The 20015-nt window shown below is 35.4% G+C and overlaps 1 protein-coding gene across 10 annotated transcripts in view; it reads left to right on the top strand.

Annotated features, from left to right (window-relative positions):
* Window positions 1-20015, top strand: part of tgm1l3 (transglutaminase 1 like 3) — a 183408-nt gene that overhangs the window by 76099 nt on the left and 87294 nt on the right. For 9 of the 10 annotated variants that reach the window (XM_087307723.1, XM_087307695.1, XM_087307697.1 and 6 more), the window contains one exon: window positions 12736-12851. The gene's annotated coding sequence lies outside the window, so the exon portion shown is untranslated. Of the gene's footprint in view, window positions 1-11721; window positions 11803-12735; window positions 12852-20015 lie in introns of those variants that run through there. The other variant, XM_087307700.1, reaches the window with a different exon arrangement.

The raw sequence follows: 20015 nt of genomic DNA, 5'->3' as shown, positions 1-20015 counted from the left end.
ATGTTTTATTTATAGATAAATAGATAAACATTACACATAGTAAAAGTAACTTTAAAGTTGAATCTACGCTTCTCTAAGTACACCAGCCACTTACTTGCATGTATTTGGGGAGTAACTGGTGAATTTACGTGCTGAATCCTGCGTGTTCTGCTTTTTATGAATGAGGCAAACGTGCTGCCGCAAGTAAACATGGCCACGTCCATCTCACGTCATAGATCACGATCACTTACATGCTTATTTGAACTGGTAAAACTTCTGTTTGAGATTATTTCTCATCAAGATTATTTTTCTTACCCAATTCACAAATATTTAACTTGTTTTAAGCAAACAATCACTTAATTTTAAGGTGTTTTTTTTCCAGAAAACAAGACATAACTTCTTATGCTATTTCATGTTTACTATGTATCTTGATTTAAAAATATTTAGATATTTGGATTGAAAACAGGACAAAGCTACTTAGTTTTTTATTTTATTATTATTATTATTACTATTATTATTATTATAACAGCTCAGGGATGAGCCTTTTTGTATAAGCGGTTGGAAATTACTGCTTTTTTTATCCGATTCATCGATTAATCGAAAAAACGAATCAACAGATTAATCGATTATTGAAATAATCGTTAGTTGCAGCCCTAAATTGTATCCTCTATGTACCTTTTTTACTGACAGTGTATATATATATATAGTCCATGTAATCAGTCTATTAAGAGCTTCCAGCTGTGTGTGTGCAATCAAGGAGAGAACTGGAACTGGTGTGTGTAATGGAATCTGTAGTTCATATCAGTAGCAGAATTGTAGTTCTCAAGCAATCTGCAACTTTTAGATCGCTGGTGATCATAACAGAAATACTTAATGTTGATTCCCTAACTTTTTATTTAGCCATTGAATGCTGCAGCTTTGCATCTCCTCCTCTTCTCTTTCCCGCCAGGCTCGCCTCAGCACAGTTTTCCGAATGATTGTAATTACATTGGCAGATTCAGCATGTTTGGAAAGACCAGCCGTGGTTTTGACTGCAGTAATATTTTATAGTGATGAAATTACAAACAAGAAATACACATCCTCCCATTTTCACCTCTACATTTTGGGAAGGCTGTGCCTTCACTGACGGGCCGCCGTTGGCTCTTTATTAAACTGCAGAACAGCAGCCTTTGCTTTCTTCTCTCTCACTGCAAAAAACAAACAAAACCTTCTTTACTTAGAGTTTTTGAGTTTAAAGCTTTTTTTAGACAAGTAAAACATATTGTATTTATTTTCAGAAATAATATGTAAAAATTAAATGACTTTTTCCTTAAAACAAGCTAAATAATCTGCCAGTGGGATTATTAAAATATTCTTATTTCAAACCTAAAACAAAATGATCTTGTTTTTTCCGCTGGCAATATATACACAATTCTGTCAGAATTTCATCAAAATAAATTCATATAATTAAATTATATGATATGTATCTGCAATTGGTCGTACAGTGCGATTGGGTGTGTGCTGCGTCTTCTTGGCTCAGTATGTCTTTGACAGTGGTGATATTTTCAACAATACGGGCAGTGTGTGGACGATTACTCCCCGCCACACAACACACTGATCCAGTGTTGCAATCAATTTTCACCAACAAGTAATCCAATCCACCTGTTGTCCAGTTTTTAGTCAGAAATTCATGAAGAAAACATGAAGCACTGTAGCCATTCAGTTCTTATAAACCTTTGATCAAACTCCTATTTGCATTCGAAAACACTGTTTTTATTTAAGCCTTACGCAGCTAGAAATAAATATGACATCATTACGCCGTCGTTAAGTCATTGCCAAGGAAAGGAAATAAAAGGATTAATCTGTTATTCCTATATAAAATGTATTATTTCTTTTCCTGTAGAACATTAAGTGGTCTTATTTTTGAATGAGATATTTATTTCTAGTTTTTTAAGACACAATATCACACGAGTAGCAGTGCATTATGACTGTATATCGGCACTGGTGGGAGTTGTGCGTTGTGCCCCCACCAGTGCCAATATACAGCCATATTGCACTGCTACGAGTGTGATATTGCGTTTATACAACAGTGCCCCACCAGTGACGATATACAGCCATATCGCACTGCTACGAGTGTGATATTGCATTTATACAACAGTTTGACGGCAGAATGGTGTATATAAAAACAAAATCAAACATGGAGAGTCTCAAAAACCCTTTTGTATGAGGAACTACTTTCTTCCACGTTGGATTCAAATCATAAGCTGACAGTTAAACAGTTGAGCAAGCATCATTTAAACTTTAGATCTGTAGTGTCTGCTTGTAGGTAAAGAGGCTGTACAGGTGCTAATATTACTTAAATGCGTCACGACCAGCTGCCAATCAGATTAGAGAACTAGACAGAACTGTTGTATGTGTGTGTGTGTATATATATATATATATATATATATATATATATATATATATATATATATATATATATATATATATATATATATATATATATATATATATAATTCTAAAAACAAAACAGTATGTTTTACTTGTTTAAAAATTCAAAAAGTAATTTTGAGAATTTTTAGATACTCAGACTTGGAAATAAAGACAAAAACTCAAGCCTTACATACAGATATGGCTAATAGGATGCGCGAGTGATTTAAAAAGAAATCGCACACTTCCGCAGTACAGTGCGTCAAAGCACAGCATGGTCTAACACAAAAAATACATGGCCAGCAAGGGGCAGTTATGTAACATGTTGAGCATACTGAACTGATACCGTATACTGAGCACGTGAGCTATCTTTAAACAGTGTGAAAACGACATTCTTTAGGCATCTGTGTTCTATCTTATTCTATATAATTTAACTGTTTAAAAATGCAGATTTTGGAGTGTCTATTTATTCTAAGTGCAAATAGCGCACCTCGTTGGAATAAGCTAGTTGAGTGCTTCTCGCCATTGCCGTTTGATCAACAGATACAAGAAAACCAAAGAGCAGTACTGACAACAGAGTAAAAAAACATCTTTTAATTAAATTAAATTAAATTAAATTAAATTAAATTAAATTTTATTTTATTTTATTTTATTTTATTTTATTTTATTTTATTTTATTTTATTTTATTTTATTTATTTCTTTTAACAGTTTTGGTGTTTTGCTATTTATTTACAGTTGTTAATTGCATTCTGGAACCTCGATCTCTGCTCTTTGATCAACTAACATATTGTAACTAACTAGTTTTACTAGCTTAATCAATTTAAACTAATAAAAATGTTAATAAAAGTCACATTGAACTTTAATAGAAGAAAGATCAATGTCCCATAATGCAATTCAAAGACATAAATAAACAGGAGAAAATTCAAAATGAAAGCATGAATCACAAGATACAGAAAACTTTTAATTTTTGGATATATTTTTTTAAAGTGTGCGAGTGACACTGTTGTAAATCCTCCAGTCTTCACCTCTGGCGCATTGAGAGTTTGTTAAACCTGGATAATTGGCCAGTTTTCATCCCCTATTTCCCTCTGTTTTCCCTCTCCTGTCAGTTCCACTCTCTCAATGAGAATGTCAGTTTAATGCAAAGCATCTCACAGGACATTTATTGCACATTCAGTCTGCTTTGTTTTAGTGTGCAGTTAACTCAATAAGACACAGATGATGTCCTGAAATACAGCATGTAAAGTCGTCCAACTATATAGCGAATTTGCTCCTAAGTGCCCTGCAAGTAAACAAAGATCAGATTTAACAAATCACCTCCTAAAGACTATTATTTATCAGTCCAAATCTTTATACGCTAGCAGTTGCACCACTTTAGCATGTTATGTTTTACAGCTTTTTGGTCCAGTCCCAGAAGAGACAGCTTGTACTGAACGAACCAAACCGAATGGGAACATGAGTTAATGAAATAGATGTGGATGACAACTACAATTTCCATCACAATCAGTGTGGGTTTTTTGGGTCTATTATAATGAAGCATGAATGTTTTAGGGTGCTTTCATGTGTTTGGTAAGAAGACTGAGAGACATTTAAATGCTTTACATTAATATGCCAGTTTAATCAAATGCATATTCCACTGCCTCTGGAAGTGGTCGAAATTGAACAAGCTCAAATCATTTATTGTTAAAATGTCATTGTAACTGCAACTTTATTTATATTGTACTTTAAAGAGCACCTACGATGAAAATCATCTTTGGTAAGCTCTTGGACAGAACTGTGTGTAGGTATAGTGTGTCCATAGCAGAGATGTAAACAAGTAGAACTACTTCACTACTGTACTTAAGTACTAAAAGGCTGTATCTGCACTCTACTGGAGTAATGTTTTTTCTCCTACTTCCACTTTTACTTCAGTACATATTTTTAACCCAGGCTCATTCTGGAAACGTAGCCCCGCGGATGTTTCTGGAGACCGCAAAATACATCCCGGGAGGTACGTATTTGTGCAGTTTTTGTTTTCGCTAATCCGCTGTGCACGCTTTTTCGCATCTCGAACGCCTCGAACGTTTTCATGTAAAAAGACTGAGTGACCGACTGAATGACTGAACGATTAACTGGGCGGCCGCCCAATTGGCCGACCCAGCCACCCTCCTCCTTCTTCCCTAAACCCGAGCTACGATTTACAAAAGCCGTCCAGAAAAAGAAAAGCTTTCGTCTGATTTTGAGCATGTTTTCGGACTTCACAGCATTCTCACTTTACTTTTTGGATTCTGTTTTTTGTCCTACCTGATTTCTGGAACCACTCTTCCCCGGACTCGAACCCGGTCAGACGCTGCGGCCTCCGCTCCGACAACTAAACACGCCGAGCTAACCGGACAAACTGGTTGCAGCGGGAAAGCCCTCCACCTGTAGGCGAGCCATCAGCCGGTGAGCGCGAAGAGAAGCGGCGTCACTCCGCCCCGTAGCATTCGCTTGAAAAAACTAAATGCGGCCATTCGTACCTCCGGTCACGTAAATCGCGGGCTCCGATGGGCTATGTTTTCAGAATGAGCTTGGGTTGCATATTTTCGATGAGTTTAATACTTTTACTCTGATAGATTTTTTATGTGCTGCATCGTTACTCATTACTAGGGCTGTCAAAATTTTTGACATTGGTTCAGTAATAGATGACAACCGGTTATTACGTACTGACGTCATTGATCTTTTATGCTCGATGACGCAGTAGAATGCTATGGCAAAGGAGGCGAGGGCGAGTAAATAACGCTCTTAATACTTAAAAGGTAGATAATTGTACACAGCTCAACAACTTTTGAGTTTGTTAAAAGTGTTTTGAGTGTTTTTCATTGACAATGAAGGCCGCACAGCACACAAGCTGCTATTTCACTACTATGGAGAAGTATAGAGAGTATCTCTTTCTCTCTCTTTTTCTCTCTCTCTCTCTCTCTCTCACATTTGACCTGCTGGCGTGTTCGTGAGGTAACTTTTCCTCTCCTCTTGGCTGTTAAATCAATACTTGTGGATCCTGACACGAGCGTGCTGAGGTGCGAGTTTTCTCCACTGTGTCGATTACCTGTGATAACAGCGTATTATGCGCATACAGACTAACCACGGCTGTTCTTCCTGCCATCGGTGAACAGCGCTTTCATTTCTAAAGCCGATCGCAGTCCTTTTTGTTGAGCAGGTGAAGACAATAACCAATTATAGGGGTGTAAGACTTCGCCTGTCAGCGCTCAAAAAGCAAGCGGGAGAATATTTACATGAGTTTATTTGCTATAAATGCTCATGCTGTCTTCTGTGCATGTTGTCTTGTTTGATACATTCAGAAAGAGTGTTTTCTTTGAGCAGGTTTGATTAAAGGGACAGTTCATTTATCTTACTGCTGTATTAAAGAACAAAAATGCATTACAAATAATATATAAACATATTTATGGATTTTAATAAAAAATTCTAGTGTTGTGAAGAAAAAAATCCAATTATGTATGGAAACCATCGTCGATGCACCAAGATATCGAGTTGAACCGAATCGATGGCATGATAATTGTAATCGAAACAAGCGTTGTGACCAGTGTAGATTCACACCCCTACTCCTTACAATTACAGACCTTTTTCTCTGCAGTTGCATGGAGGGCGCCATAGTGACCAGCGTCTTTCGGTAGAATGTTTAGAACTTCCATTTACAGCGTTTACAACTGGTAAATTGCGCTCCGAATATGGGTTTCAATAGCGTTATTATAAGTGAAATACGGAGTGTTATTGTCACCAGAAATATATATAGGGCTACGTTTTAGGAATGAGGCGTTGTTGCAACTTTGTGACCTAATCTAAAGTGCGGACTATTTATGCTTTGTAAATGCCTTATAAATGACAAATAACGACTGTCCAACATCTTGCCTTCACCATCACAGTACATATTACCTTACATTACTTACATTAAATTTAAACTTTAAATAAAATCTGTAGCTTGGATCAGTACGATTACTACTAACAAATGTAATGCATTAGGCCAATAATGGTTGACATTTTCAGATGTCTATGTATGTCCGCTTCTTAATGGGCTGCAATAAATATTCTTTCAGCTGAAGAGTATAAAATTTCCTTCGGCTGATTCAGGAACAGATAACATGTGAAAATAAATGGAGCAATTGATTGAGTTTTGTGCAACACTTCCTGATTGAGATCTTAAAGATATCGTGAGAGAGCATTAAAATGAAGTGGATATATTCCAGGAGTATCAACAGCTCAACACCAGTTTATGTTGCCGTCCAGCTTATAACTGGGTCATTAAAACCACTTTTACGGTGTGCACAGGTTGTCATGGTGATGATGCAGGCTGCTGAAACATCTGTCAGCATTGTGTAACTTTTGGCCCTCAACAAAAGAATAACAAACCAGTCCAATATATATATATATTATATATAGTTATATATACAGTTTTATATATAGTTATATATATAGTTTTATATATAGTTATATATATAGTTTTATATACGGTTTTATATATAGTTATATATATAGTTTTATATACAGTTTTATATATAGTTATATATATAGTTTTATATATAGTTATATATATAGTTTTATATACGGTTTTATATATAGTTATATATATATATATATATATATATATATATATATATATATATATATATATATATATATATATATATATATATATAGTTTTAGATCCCTAAAACTGCGTGCACGAATATAAAACCTAAAGCCAACTTTACTGAGCTAGGAGGTGATTGGTTTTCTAAGTATTTCCCAGTTCACGCTCGAGGGCTCGCACAGCATCACAAAGCCGCTGAGGAACAAACTCCGCCATGTTTATGCTGCCAAATGTCCCAAATAGTCCTCGCTGCAGCTGTGACGTCATAACCTAAAACCCACCTTGCAGCAACGGCGGCCGTCTGTGGGCGTGGCCAGGCCAGAATGCATTTTCAATTTCAAATCGGCTTTCATTTGTCGCGATGTGTTAAATGAAAATGCATAACGTTTTTTTCATTTTCATTTTCATTCTGCAGCAAACATTGCACATATGTCTTGGAAAATGCAAATTCAAATACAGAAATACATTGTCATTTAACATATTGCATTGCCATTTTGCATATTGCATTTTGAATTGAATTATGCTACTCATATGCTTCCACAATAATCAATCATTCATTTTAAATCATTTTAAAGCCATGAAGATCGGTCGATTCATCGCTTGTATGTCAGCATATAAAAAGACCAGCTAATTTTCTCAGCTTTAAATTGCTCCTGTGTCCCTGTATCTATATTTACACTCAGTAAACAGTGGTGAGTTTGCTGAACTGGTGACCTTCACGACCAATCACAGTCATTTTTGTTGAGTATGTGAACACAATGGCAAAAAAGCTCTGTTAGCAAGAAATGGATGTTTTTAAAATTCCAATATTGATTGGTATCAAATTCCAGTATCGTGACAAAACTATGCTACAGTACATTCATATGTTGCTGCCTGTAGTTCACTAAACGGCCACTGGCGTCGCTAATAACTTGGATTGCTAAATTACACATACACATTACTCTTTGGATTAAAAATGTTGCTTTTTTGAATGATTATTAATTAGTTTGTTGTTTCCCTAAACATGTCTTGGGTACGTTTTTGAGTATTGGGGTTTGATTTATTGTAAAATTTAACAAAGACATAATATGCAAAAATGTAGCTTTTTGTTGGGCTTGTGAACAATCACATGTTGTCCACTAACAGGTATCAGCGCTACAGGCTGACATTATGAGCTATAATTGCATTAAACCAGATTTGAAATGACACAAGTGAATTATATTGATATAACCTCCTGGGAAACCCAAACACTAAAACTAAGTGCACAGCTATTTGGCTTTAAAACAACATTACAGCATGACAGACTGCTGGTTTGCGATGAAAGGACAAACTGTGGATAACCTTGATGAGTTTCAGATTTAGCAGATAAAGGATGGGCAAAAGGAGCCAGGAGAAACAGAACTCAAACCAACTCACTTCTTTCCTGAGATGCTTTATTTTATTTTATTTTATTTTATTTTATTTTATTTTATTTTATTTTATTTTATTTTATTTTATTTTATTTTATTTTATTTTTATTGCTTCTTCTTTTTTATTATTATTATTATTGTTTATAATAATTTTCTAATCTATAAACTATTATTATGCCACTCAAGCTAACTTAATAGGGAGAAATAGAGTAAATCTGCAGATGACGGCAAAACATGAAATGAAGAACAAATGAGGTGTTAAATGAAAAACAGCTGCACTAAACGGCTGGAAAATATGAAGATGAACGACTAAAAAAGAGTATCATTAATAATAAGATATACTCTATTTACACATATTTAGACAACTATGAGTAAAATTCACTATTTAAAACAAGGGAAAACATTCAATTTATGTGTTTTTTTATTAAAGGTTTGTTTTTTGTTTCACAAATAAAAATAAAATCAGTATAATTGTGGAATATTATTATAATTCAAACTGTTCTGTGTAATTATGTCTTCAAATGTAATTTATTTCAGTGATAAAATGCTTAATTTTTAGCTTCATTATTCCCATTTTAGTGTCGTGATTCTTCAGAAATCCTTCTGTTTCATCATATAATTCATATCAAACCATTCATATTTTTGTAAAAAATTATGCATTTTATTCATGACTATTTTGATGAATACAAAGTACCTAATAGAAAAATAGAAGCCTTTTGTTGCATTATGAATGTATAAATGCTTTTGTATTGATCAAAATTGACATTAAAGACATTTGTAATGTTACAAAGGGGTTTATTTTTATTAAGTACTTTGTACTGAACCTTTTATGGACCCTGTAGGTACTTAAAGCTGCTAATATGGACCCTTTATGAACATTTAAGTACAAAAGTGTACTTTTTAAAATAGGCATCACTGAAAGAGTACCCTTTCAAAAAGTACACTTTTGTATTTAAAAGGTACATAATGTTCTATATTCTACCTTAGTTAAGTTTTATATTAGTACCTAAAGGGTTTATATTGGAACACTAAAGTTATTTATTAGTATAAAGAGTTCATATTGTCACCTTATAGTTTTATATTAGTACCCAAAAGGTCTGTATTGGTACCTTAATGTTTTACATAAGTGCCCACAGGGTCTATATTTTACCTTAAAGTTATATGTTGGTGCTTGAAGGGTCTGTTTTTGTACCTGAAGGGTCTGTATTGGTATTTTAAAGTTTTATATTGGTGCTTATAGGGTCTATATATTTTTTTAAAGTTATGTAATAGTATCTAAAGAGTTTATACTGGTACCTCAAAATTATGTATTAGTACCTAAAGGTTCTGTATTGGTACATTAAAGTTTAACGTTGGTGCTGAAAGGCTTAATATTGTACGTTAAAATTATATATTAGCACCTAAAGAGTTCATATTGGTACCTTATAGTTTTATATTGACGCTTATAGGGTTCTATATTGTACCTTAAAGTTTTCTATTAGTATCTAAAGGGTCGGTTTTGGTACCTTAGAGTTTTAAATTGGTGTTTATAGGGTTTATGTCGGTACCTTAAAGATTTATATTTGCACCTAAAGATTTCATATTGGCAACTTAAAGTTATATAATACCTAAAGGGTCCATATTAGTGCCTTAAAGTTATATATTAGTACCTAAAAAGTTCATAATGGTACCTTAAAGTTTTATATTACCTAAAGAGTTCATATTGTTACCCTAAAGTTTTATATTAGTACCTAAATAGTTCATTTTTGGCACCTTAAAGTTTTATTTTAGTACCTAAAGGGTTCGTATTGGTAATTTTAAAGTTTTATATTGGTGCTTAAAGGGTCCATATTGTACCTTAAAGTTATATATTAGAAACTAAAGAGTTCATATTGCTACCTTAAAGTTTTATATTAGTACCTAAAGAGTATGTATTAGTACCTTTAAGCTTTATATTGGTGCTTAAAGGGTCCATATTGTACATTAAAGTTTTATTTTGGTACCTAAATAGTTCATTTTGATACCTTATAGTTTTATATTGTTGCTTATAGGGGCTATAATGTGCCCTTACATTTTATATTAGTACCTAAGGGGTCTGTTTTGGCACCTTAAAGTTTTTTATAGGTGTTCATAAGGTTTATATTGGTACCTTAAAGTTATTTTATTAGTAACTAAAGGGTCTGTATTGTATCTTAATGTTTTATATCTGTGCTTATATAGGGTCCATATTTTACCTTAAAGTCTATATTAATACCTAAAGGGTCTATTTTTGCAACCTTATGGTTATATATAAATTTCCAAAGGGTCTGTATTGGTACCTTAAAGTTTTATATTGGTGCTTAAAGGGACCATATTTTACCTTAAAGTTGTATATTAGTACCTAAAGAGTTCATATTGGTATCTTAAAGTTACATATTATCCGCTTGTTAAGTGTGACATCACGCGAAGCGGCTTCCAGGACCAAGCGCTCTATTCAACTGAATGGGGAGACTCATGAAATGGTAATAATAAACGTTTACAAAGCGATTTAATACTTTCGAAAATCACGATCGCAGTATTTATGTCCATGCCTAATATCCAATGGCCAGAAAGTGATTCATTTTTTTTTTAATTGTTAAATTTTTGGTATTTGTTATGCAGTGTTGTAAACTTCTAAGAGCCCACAAGAACCAGGGAGAATCTTTCGGTTGTCTTCAAAGCAGAATCCTTTTTAATAAGAGGAACTCAGCGTGGCTGTGGCGTCATCGAAAGCAAACTCTCAACTCCACAGCAAACATAATACATTTTATACATGTTACAGCATGTAGGTGGGGTCAGTCATGGGGGACAGTCAAACAAAGCATGCAAATGAAGTCTGGGTGCCATGCTGATCTCATCAATAGATAAGTACATCATTACAACAATGTGCAAATGATGTTCTGGAGACAGGGAATACAATAGATACAGCTATGCTGTGAAACCATTAATTACATCACTTTGGCATACAAATGAAGTCTGTAGTCAGCAAGGCAAAGGTTAAATGTCCCTCCTATATGGCATGTCAATGAAATGATGTAATTAAAAAACCAAAGAAAATAACTTTTCAGTTATACGTAGATTATTGTATATTTGGAATTAGATGTTAGAAATTTATATTTCCACAGCAGCAAGCCCAGAGATTGTTGTGTATGAAGTGGTTACGAATTATTAGAAATTAAAAATCAAAGTTAATTTGTCTTTCTAGTCTGTACACTTTCGTTTTATTAAGTAGAAAATAGAAAATAAATATTTTAAATTAATGTAATGTGATGCTATGATTTACATGTTTCCGATTGGCTACTTCTACTTCATACCTAATGAGGGGGAGGGGCTTGCTGCTCAAACAATACACAGACTCTGACGTGAAGCAGCAGCAGCTCCGTGTTTCCTGTGTTTTTATTAACATTATTGTCCCTCATCAGGTATGAAATATTGAAATCGTTATCAAAATGTGTTGAATATACGTTAGAGATATGAAAGCAACAAGTGTCATCTATTAAATTAACCTGATAGTGTATATTAATATATATAAGAGTTCGTATTAACTGTATATATATACGCTCTGCACTGTAATTCCAACGGTGACATGATGATATGATGATTTAAATGCCAACTGTAGAAACGGTCAAGTAAATGTATATTATATGTATTAACATAACAACTAACAAAGGGAATATTGTTACAAAAGTAATTATGAAGTCACAAAGTGCTATTATTTACCATAGTTGGTTACAATGTATATATAAAGAGAGATATATGTGTAGGTCGTTTATAAGCCTTTATGTGTGTGTGTTATAGAATAATTAAACTGTGAATAGTTTATTTAGGAAGAATCATATAATTACTTAGTATCATCACTTAACAAGCGGATTACCTAAAGGGTCGGTTTTGGTACCTTAGAGTTTTATATTGGTGTTAGGGTCTTTTTTTGTACCTTAAATTTATATATTAGTACTCCAAAGGGTTCGTTTTGGAACCTTAAAGTTATATATTTTGAGACTTTGTAAGGCTCAGAATGAACCGCATATATTTATGCAGTTTTGAAAGTGAGCTTTTCTCAAGGCAACAGCAAAAATCGTTACAAAAGACATTTTGGCCCTCACATCTGACAGTCAGAATGTGAGAAATGTGAGCAGTCATGGGAGTGCAGAGAGTCTATGATTTGTTCATTTTTAACGTTTCTACTGTCTAAAGCTCGACGTGGGGCGCTGCTGTGTGTGTGTGTGTGTGTGTGTGTGTGTGTGTGTGTGTGTGTGTGTGTGTGTGTGTGTGTGTGTGTGTGAGAGGCCGAATTTACTGCAGCTCCTTCTGGCAGAGATGAAGTGGATTAATAAGTGTGTCTTCCTTCACAACAGCTGCTGGAGGACTGAGATTTACAGAGTGAAAGAGAGAAGGAGACACGAGGGGAAAATGGCATGAAAGGAGGGAGTCAGTGGAGGATGAAAACAGTCCACAATAAGAGAAATAGGAGGTAATCTCGCTCTTCATCTCTTTGCCTTCTTGACATCCCACTGTTTGTTTTAATAATAAAGCGACTTTTCACCAAAAAAAAATGTAAATCACATGTTGTTCTTTACCACCCTTAAGCCATACAGGAGGATTTTTAGTTGAGCATTAAAGAAGATTTTGCTGAAACTGTAGTACTTAATGATTCATATAATGCAAGTCAATGGCTACCAGCAGTTTGAGACTCAAAAACAAAACAAAACAACCTAGGCCTACAGGCAAAATAACAATTTAAGGGGTAGTTCACCCAAATACTTTAATTCACTCATTATTTACTCGCTCTTTACTCTTACTCGCCTTTATGAGTATTTTTTTCCAGTTCAACACAAACTAATTTATTTTGGAAAATGTTAGAAACTGGTGACCATTGACTTTTTTTATTATTTGTTTGTAAATTTAGTATTTGTTTGTCCTACAATGGAAGTCAATGGTTACAGATTTGGAATAATTTTAAAAACATTGTAGTTTCCCTAAAAATGAAAGATCTGTCAACGTTTACTCTCCCTTTACTTGTTTCAAACCTGTATGAGTTCCTTTCTTCTGTTAAACACAAAAGTACATATTTTGAAAAATGTTGGAAACCTGTAACCATTGACTTCCTTTGTATTTGTTTTGTCCTACAATGGAAGTCAGTGGTTACAGGTTTCTTTTTTAGCTTTCTTTAAAATACTTCCTTTAATGTTTAACAGAATAAGGAAACTCGTAAAGGTTTGGAACCAGGGTTAGTTAATAGTGTGTAAATTCAAATTCGCATTAGGTTGGTTAGATTCGCATATATGACAATGTGACTCTGATGTAAACAGGCAGATCAGATTTATTGAGGCATTTTGTTTTATATGTCATTAAACTTGCGACAATGTGTAACTTCTTCAATGTTTAATGACGTAGAAGGAAGAGCGTGTGTGGAGACGCCGACGCGGTAAACAACAACAACAGAGAAAACATGGAGGAGGAAAGTGTTCAGTTGACACAATTTGCTCCCACCAGACCTGAGATCTTGTACATACAAATTTCTCTGAATGGTGGAGGACACCATATAGAAACCATAGGCACAAGGTGCGATGACGGCTCTTTCATTTTAAAAATCATTTCAAAGATGGGCAAACTTTGCATATTTCGCAGAGCTAAAAACAAGACAATTTCTTCCATTGTGGCTGGTGTAGTGCAGATGAAGTGTGGTTTATTTATTAAATAATTTCGAGAGGATCACGTGCTTATGATCAACACCTCATTAGCTCCTTAATCTGCCCTAGTAGATGATTACGGAAGCATTATAAATAACCTGAATTTTACACTCCAGTTTTCTTAGTCTTGAAGTTTCCACTCCTACTACCCACCCTTTTTCCGATAACTGACACCCGGGAGGAGCTCGGAGTAGAGCCGCTGCTCCTCCACATTGAGAGAAGTCAGCTGAGGTGGCTCAGGCATCTGTTTCGGATGCCTCCTGGATCGCCTACCTAGGGAGGTGTTCCAGGCATGTCCCACCTGGAGGAGGCCTCGGGGAAGACCCAGGACACGCTGGAGGGACTATGTCTCTCGGCTGGCCTGGGAATGCCTTGGGATCCCCCAGAGGAGCTGGAGGAAGTGTCTGGGGAGAGGGAAGTCTGGGGTTCTCTCCTAAGACTGCTGCCCCCTTGACCCTGCCCCAGAAAAGACACAGAAAATGAATGAATATATATTTTTAAAACATACACAGATTCAAAGAGAACCACATGTCAACAGGGAGATTGCAAAAGACTAGCTTCTGCTTTAAACTAGATTGAATATCTACTATTAAATATTTACTAATTAAAAATGTACACAAACACCCTGAATCTGTTGAATGGGTTGGGTTTGCAGCTGGATATTATTGGGTGATTGCTGACAGAACAGTGAACAGCTCTGCCAGAGCGTGTCTTAAGCTCATATATACGTTTATTTCACATTCTTTGGCGGAAACATCATTGAGCCTCGTTGATCTTCCTGTATGGGCGCGCGTCCGTCTGGGGTTCTCTCCTAAGACTGCTGCCCCCATGACCCTGCCCCAGAAAAGACACAGAAAATGAATGAATATATATTTTTAAAACATACACAGATTTAAAGAGAACCACATGTCAACAGGAAGATTGTAAAAGACTAGCTTCTGCTTTAAACTAGACTCATCGAATATCTACTAATAAATATTTACTAATCAAAAATGTACAGTAAAACACCCTGAATCTGTTGAGTTTGCAGCTGGATATTATTGGGAGATTGCTGACAGAACAGTGAACATCTCTGCCAGAGCGTGTCTTAAGCTCATATATAAGTTTATTTAACTTTATATGGCAGATACAAGAGCCTTGTTAGATCCTCCTTTATAGGCGCGACCGTTATAAAACACTCACAGGACATTAATTTAGACAACTATGAGGATATATTAAATAGTTCACATAAAAATACACAAAGGGACTTTTACTTTCACGCATAGTTTGTGAATGTACAGACTTGCGTGTGCTAGTTGCAGACGCGATCATGAGGCTGTTTTGCGCCGAGATTGCAGTTATCAATCACAGAACAGGAGAAAGTGCTTTACTTCCATCATTTTACAGTTTTTCTCAGTCACTTTGGTGGGTTTCTCACAACACCAGTGCACAACAGTTAATGCATTTCTCAAAACAATTAGTGCAAACTGCAAAACCTAGCTGATAACCTGCAAAAGCGCGTCACATGCTCAAAATGGATAGTTCATTCCTCAAAAGCAAGTATTCATGTCAATCAGAGTGTCAGTGTCCTCAAAATGAAAAGTCCTGACACCATTGTTTATGGACAAGATAGTCAAAGGGCTTTGTCATGTTTTCATTATGAGTTTACTCTGGACATTTTTTCAATGCAAAAAATTCAGATGTTGGTGACACTTGCTGAAAATGCTCAAGACAGCACTGTATACTATTTGCACAGCCAACTGAAAACTACAGTAAAGTTGGAGATCACAGCATTTAGTGAGGTATCTGAGTACAAGACACTGAATATGTATGTTTCACATTTTTACTCTGCATTTGCTCTTTACAATCCTAATTTATTCACAGCATTGTGCAAAAGAATAAACACCCCCTTATTTACAACAAACATAAACTCCCTTTGGGTTGACCTGTGCACAACTGTAAACTATATTGCAGTACATATTGGACCTGAACCTGCAACATACACAGGTCTGTAAATCATTCATCAAATTGTTTAATTTTAAAGACATTTTCAGGAAAATAAAGTTTTACATTCTTTTTATAAAGTTTGCTTGACCGATTTTGACATCAAGTTCAACATTTTTGTATGGAATGACTCAAGTAATGAAATGAGGACTGTTAGTTTTATATGGAATGACTATTCAGCATTCACAAGTTTAGTTCATTTTGACTGACATGACATAAGCAAATGATAATGTTATAAATAGCAGAGAGTTGAATGAAAGCAATTGATGAATGTCCGAAAGCATTTGCAATTTGTTGAAAAGAATGAGAAACTGCTACTAGGATGTGCACAAATGACTAACTGTTTTGAGAAATGCATGACCTGTTGTGCAAATGTAAATAGTGTTGTGATAAATGCACCAAAGCGACTGAGAAAAACTGTAATATAGCATAATAATAATGAAATACAAAAAGTTCATTCAATTCTCGTGGCCCACCTGCAAAATTGCTGTGGCCCTCCGGTTGAGAATCCATGCAGTAGATTCTACAGGACATTGTGAACAGCGTACCGAATGTTTAGGTGAAACATTAATAAATTATTTCATGCGCATTATGGCAGATCTGAAGCAGATTTCCTCCGTCACATCACTCAAACTGTCAGGTGCCGGATACGTTTTCATTTTAGCTCATGCGTAAAAGCTGTACTTACCTCAGAACAGGTGTGTGTGAAGGCCGAGCAGGTGTTTGTGTGTTATTTTGTGGATGTGATAAAGACTATGATTTTCAGAGTGGAGACTGGCCTGAGGAGAATGATCAAAATACTGAGGAGAAGTGAGGAAGAACAGTGAGCCTTGAGCGATATTTGTATACATAATTACACCCGTACATCATGTCTTTGCATCTGCTTGTGACAGGACGGATAATCATTACAAGCTTTTTTAGCTAACTCCATGTGAACCGAGAGGCAGAGCAGCACACACATCGGTTCTTTTGGGATCGCCCGCGTGTGACTGTACAGCCTGTCCTATTTAATTCGATAATGTGAGAGTTTACGAGAAATCTGCCTTGTACACAAGTTTGAAATATGGTAAATGCTTTTATTTTACTGGATGTTCTTGGATAGGACGGTTTACATTATGTCTCTTGAAGAACTCGTTGAAATTTACGACTTTGGGTATTTGAGACTTGAACTGTCCTCTAGTAAAAGTTGTGTTCATAATATTCAATTCAGTTCACTTTTATTTGTATAGCGCTTTTACAATGTAGATTGTGTCAAAGCAGCTTCACATAGAAGATCATAGTGAATTGAAACAGTGTTGCTCAGTTTTCAGAGTTTAAGTTCAGTTCAGTTTAGCTCAGTTCAGTGTGGTTTAATAATCACTATTGAGAGTCCAAACACTGAAGAGCAAATCCATCGATGCGCAGCTCTACTGATCCTGAACAATGCAAGCTAGTGGCGACTGCGGTGAGGAAAAAAGGCTGAAAGCTGGACCTCGGTGAAGACTCGTCTGTCCCTGGAGCGTCACAGGAATCAGTCTCATGCTCTCCGCTCCTCAATGACCACCACAGCAGCTGCTCGGGATACGGCCTGGTCCAGTATATGGAAACCTTGGGATCATCTCATCACTGGTCTTGGATCCAATCAGTGGCACTGCATAGTCTCTGAGGGCCTCGAGATGAGTATCCCCAGGTGGAAACAGAGAATTAAGAGAGTAATTAGCGTAGCTGCTATTCATAGTGTATATAAACGAGATGCAGAAACTTGCATGGAGCACATTCATGTATCATACCGCTAAATTCTGCACTGAGTGTATGCTTTGCTGAAACGACAGGTCTTTAATCTAGTTTTGAATTGGGAGAGTATGTCTGAGCCTCGGACATTATCAGGAAGACTATTCCAGAGTTTTGGAGCCATAAATAAGAAGGCTTGACCTCCTTTAGTAGACTTTGCTATTCTAGGTACTACCAGAAGCCCTGAGTTTTGAGATCTTAAAGAGCGAGTTGGATTGTAGTGAGACAGAAGGTTGGTTAGATAAACAGGAGCTAGATTATTTAAAGCTTTATATGTAAGAAGCAATATTTTAAATTCAATACGAAACCTAACAGGCAGCCAGTGTAAGGAGGATAAAATTGGGATGATACATTTTGTACTAGCTGAAGTGTATTAATAGAAGATGCTGCATGGGCAGCCAGCAAATAGAGCATTACAGTAATCCAGCCTAGAAGTCATAAAAACATGGACTAGCTTTTCTGCATGTCTTAATTATATTAGTATTTTGCTTTAGATCAGGGGTGTCCAAACTTGGATTTGGTGGGCCACTGTCCTGCATAGTTTTGCTCCAACACACTAGCCTGAAAGTTTCTAGTATACCTACAGTAGAAAGAGCTTGATTAGTCAACTATATTCAACTTTACAACTTTTATTTCTTTATTTTCATTTGCAATCATTTTTAAGTCCAGATGTAATCAAAATTAACACTGTTTATTGTTTTCAAATGAAATCCAAACTAACCACATTGATTTTGTTAGCTCATATTGCTTGTTTTATATTGAATAATTCATCTGTGCATGTCATTAAGAAAAAAAATAGTTTGCCCTTGTAATCTTTATTTAAAATGTGAAAATGCATTTCTGATTTGTTTTCAGTTTTATTGTCAGATTGTCACCTTTATTTTAATGATATATGGTGCAAAAGCATTAAAAGTGTTCAAATCCACTTTTGCTATTTCAAAGATGGAAAAATATGGTTTGCGGCATTTAGTCTAACAGGGCACTTGGCCTAACAAGAGTTGTGCTCTCTGCCGAATCTTTTTTTTTTTTAAAGATTAGCCGTGTGAATAAGCTTTTTAATATTTTTTTCACATCTTTAGAGTGCCTTGGACAGATTCTTGCTGTTTATTCTGATGAATCCCTTGCCTGAAGAGCACCGACATGTTATTTGAGTTACCCTAGAGCACCTTTTATTTTATTTATTTATTTATTTATTGAGTTATTGGGTGTGTTTTGAGCATAACGTGCATTTAACCAGTCATAGTCTCATCTCCCATTCCCTTTAAGAGTCAGTTGCATTGCACCACACCGCATTTGCTATTTGCATAGTGGACTTTGTAAGTGGAAAAACTGAACGCTTCACTAGCGAGAAAACAGTTAAACAGAGCATCTGCAGCACAAGGATAAAGAACGAGCCTCCTCCATTCGGCCTCTTTACTTTCTCTTTACTTTACCTCTCTACTTTACTCCTTTACTTTTGTGGATATGGAAAAGGTGGAAACTCACTCTATTGAAGACATCCATTAGTCTACATATTTAATTTTGTTTGTTAAGCGCAAAGATTTGTTTCAAAATAATTTCTAAATTCAGTTCTAATTTCCAGCAAATGAATAAATGAACACTAATAATGAAGTGTGGTCAAAAAGCTGTGTTATATTCAAACACACGTCCTGTTCTTATACCCCATATGGTGATGCAGATGTCTCCAAAACCTGACAGGTGAACAAAACTGAACTTGTTTTTATTAAATCAAATATAAATATGCATATAATAAATAATACTGCTAATAATCATAACATTATGCAAATGCAAATTGTCATGAGTAAACTGAAAAAAGCCCCTGACATGAAGAAGTGGATTTTATATTTATGTAGAAAATTATAATTTTTGTAACATTTCAATCCTTTAATTGTTTTCATATGTTAAGATATGTGTGTGTTGTTGTACATCCTGTGTATATTAAGCAATGTGTTAGTGTTTGGATCTGCATAGGCGCATAACTATTGCGCTCTGCACTTAACTTTAGACCTGCTTTTAGTTGGTCAATGGCGCGGTCTATTTCAGTTCTTCAAAAAAGCAACACGCCAACAATGCGCCTTAACACACTTACTTTTTAGACCTGCACACCCATGAGTCCACAAAGTGGCACAAACGGATTTGGTATTTAAACAAATTGGCACAAAATGTAAAAATTACTGCTATGTGGTCCAAAA

Source organism: Danio rerio, chromosome 23 (assembly GCF_052040795.2).
Source record: "Danio rerio strain M-AB ecotype USA chromosome 23, GRCz13ab, whole genome shotgun sequence".
NCBI lineage: Eukaryota > Metazoa > Chordata > Actinopteri > Cypriniformes > Danionidae > Danio > Danio rerio.
Note: the sequence above shows the minus strand (reverse complement) of the source record. Positions and strands in the feature narration are given on the sequence as shown.